Genomic DNA, 3,749 nt, shown 5'->3' with positions numbered 1-3,749 from the left:
CTTCCCAAGGGGAGGACTTGGAAGGTGACCGTAGTGATATTCAGCAATGAGGTATGTAGCACTTTTTTTAAGTTCGTGAAATTAATTGACCTCGTTCATAGGTATATGGGCAGACAGAATAGAAAATATCTATGTCATAGTAGGTAAAGAAAAAACAAGTTACTCTGCAGAAGTATGCAGAATTATGATCACTTTTGTAAAGTCAAAAATAACCACATGTTAGGTATGTGTAAAAAAAGAGAAGTTCAAAAGTTCAAATTTCCTATTTGCTGTAACAGTAGCACAAGTATGCAATCATAAAAGCCATATAAAATGTTTTTAGATATGTGTTTAAAAACATAACAGCCAGAATATAGGTCTATCCTACAGATCTACGTCTATTTTAAAACTATTTGATTTCTCAGCTTTTTTTTTGGATCTAGGGGTTGCCATGTAACACAGCTCTTGTCCATGAAACATAACCAAAGTCAATTAGGGCTTCCAGTAAAGCATTTACTTTTTTGTTTAAAAGGACAGATGTGGCTGGCCCACTTTTCTACCCAATTCTTCCTCCTTGGAACACGATTGATGCCTGAAAATATAGCAGCAATCTTTTTTAAAAAATATTTTATTGGGGTAGAGGACTTTATTGGGGAACAGTGTGTATCTCCAGGACTTTTTCCACACAAGTTGTTGTCCTTTCAATCTTAGGTGTGGAAGGTGCAGCTCAGCTCCAGGTCCAGTTGCTGTTATTAGTTGCAGGGGACAGAGCCCACCATACCTTGCAGAAATAGAACTGGCAACCTTGTGGTTGAGAGCCCGCGCTCCAACCAACTGAGCCATCCAGGAGGTCAGTGGCCGCTTAGTTCAAGGTACCGTGTTCAATCTTAGTTGCAGGGGCTGGAACCCACCATCTCTTGCTGGAGTTGAGGAGTCAAACCAGCAACCTTGTGGTTGAGAGCCCACTGGCCCACGTGGGAATCGAACCTGCAGCCTTTGGGCATTAGGAACACGGAGCTCCAACCGCCTGAGTCACCAGGCTGGCCCAGCAGCGATTTTAATGAGTCAGTAAGTCAATACTCGAAGGATGACAACTCCAATAGTAGGAGGAATGGAGGTCTTTGATGACATGATAGAGCTGTTATACCAATCCTGGACTGCCCAGCTACAAAATTTTTAGTGTGATCATTAATGTTTTAAGAGATCACTTAGTACCTAAGCCACAAGTATTCAGGGAGATTGTAACATGAAGCTGAAAATATTGCTATTTGATATAACTATTTAGAAAAATTAAAATATAATTTACGGGCACACACAAACAGAAATTTGGATATGAAAATAAACCACAAAATTCTAGATGATTAAAATTTTCTGTTATGTAAAACACAACATGAACTAAGACAAAGGGGGGAAAATGTGTTACATAAAAGAAGACACAGTACTTATTAACAATGAGGAAACAGCTTCTACCAAGGTATGAGACATGTATTTTGAAAGGAAACAGGCATAACAATGACCATAAAATTTAACGAACATAAAATTCATTAAAAAGGAAATATTAATGGCTAGTAAAAATAAAATTATGTTCAAACTGTCTATTAAAGAAATGAATCTGATTAGAAAAGATTCAAACATTTGAATTATCCTTTGTTATCGAAGGATCAAGAAAGCAGCACTTTTTATACCCTCTTGGTGGGAGAGTAAATTGATATTGATCAGGAGGGAAGTTTTGCATCAGCTGTAAAAAATTTCAAATGTACATATTAGTTGAGCAAGCAACTTTGTTTTGTCAAGATTTTTCTATAGATATGTTAAATAAATGCAAAAGTTTTCAAAGACATATGTACCAGGGTGCTAGTACCAAAACTGTTTTGATAGTCACAATAAAGTGAATGGAGACATCTTAAATGTTAACCAGTAGAGGATTAGTTAATAAATAATTGTTCGTACAGAAAAGGAAATTTTATTTTCTAAAAATTAGATTGATAGCCATTTATATGGGGGCCAGAGGACGGAGCAAGAGATGGGGAAGGAGGATGGAAAATAGCTGTAATACAGTAGGTAGAGGAAAAGCAAGTTTTACAGAAGTATGCAGAGCTATGATTCACTTTTTTGTAAAAACAAAAAAATAGTAATTACATATGCACTATAGAGGATATTCTTAAATTTAAAAATCTGGAAGAACACATCTCAAATTTAATAGTGATTCACAGTTGGGACAGGCATAATGTACTTAATTACTACTTTATATATTTCTGAAATATTTGAACAATAAACCCATTACACACACACACACACACACACACACACACACAGAAAAAAAAAAAAAAACTTCCCTCACCAACCCCCACCCCCATCACACACAATGTTTAAAGTGCAACTATCTTTAAAAATTATTCAGATTTACCTCAGGGAAAAATTTGTAACATTTCTTGAATTCATAGAAAAAATAAGAATCAAATTAAGAAAAATAATGGATCCTTTTCCCCCTTTTATGACTACTCCCAATTTTTTAAATTGTATTCTAAATGAGTTTATCTTTAATGAAAATTCATTTCTATTTTTTCCATTGATTTATTTGTCATAATGCCCAACCTATGAGCTCCAGCAATGAGTTTCCTGGAATCTAAGATACTATCTAACATATTTAAATCCCAGGCTGTTAATATTTATATAATTCAGTAGCAGTCTGATTTGAGGTGACATCAATGTACATGAATAATCAAGATGGGGGTGAATAAATATCCTTCTGTCAAAATACTAAATAGGACAAAATTTACACTCTGAAATCACTTGGTATCTAATTTATCGCTAATACACATGGTAATCTTTTTATTACTAGCTTATTTTCCACCCACATAAGAAACGCATTCAGAAGAGAAATTGGGAGAGGAAGTTCATCTCTTACTGGATTGGTTTTGAAGTGCTTATAGAACATCAAAGTGAAGAAAATTGGCAAATGCCTATCTGGAGAGAGTTCTAGCTCAAAGGTTTAAATTGGGGAATTGAAGCTGTGATTGCCTGACTTAACCCACTGAAACTATGTTGCATGTAAAGAGAAGAATGTCAAACGTGGAAGGAAACCATGGAATACTGTCCTTTAAAACTGCAAAGAGGAAGAAGAGCCCCCAAAGAACAGAGTAGAACTGCCTGGAGACCAGTAGCAAAGACAAGAACGTGATGCTATAGAAATAAAGAGAGAAGTGGTTTCTATGAGGTGAGTGGTAATTAATCATGCTCAATGTTACAGTGAGTTAAAAAAGAAAGACATGATTTAGTTATTTTCTTGGGATATGGGCCTTCGAACATTATTAGGCCTTAGAGAATGTAGTAGTAAATGGATTTTGTTAAGGATCCTAATGTGGTGCATTTGGGCATGATGAAAAGAAAGGAAACAGAGAAAAGGAGTGAAGAACTGTTTTAATGTAACAAAAATAACTTGGAATTACTATAGAGAGCAATTAGCAAGCATGAGGATCAGAAAGAATGTGGCATTAGTGGTCTTAGTTAGGCAGGGAGTATTTTAGCATGCTGCAGAAAAAATATGGGGAAAAAACTAAGCAAAGCCCATAGAATAATACAACAAAAAATATATATACTAAAAATAGGTTGACAAACCTGTTATTTGGATAAGAGTGGAGTAGTTCTTCCAGAATCGAAAGTATAAACATTTGATTAATCTGAGTTAGAAGATTGAGCCTCAGATATTATTTTATGGAGTTAAAGAAAAAGAGAAAAAAATGAAACATTAGATGTAGAATTATGGCTTC

This window comes from Rhinolophus ferrumequinum, chromosome 2, assembly GCF_004115265.2.
Source record: "Rhinolophus ferrumequinum isolate MPI-CBG mRhiFer1 chromosome 2, mRhiFer1_v1.p, whole genome shotgun sequence".
Lineage (NCBI taxonomy): Eukaryota > Metazoa > Chordata > Mammalia > Chiroptera > Rhinolophidae > Rhinolophus > Rhinolophus ferrumequinum.
The sequence above is the reverse complement of the archived record's forward strand: the minus strand, read 5'-3'. Positions refer to the sequence as shown.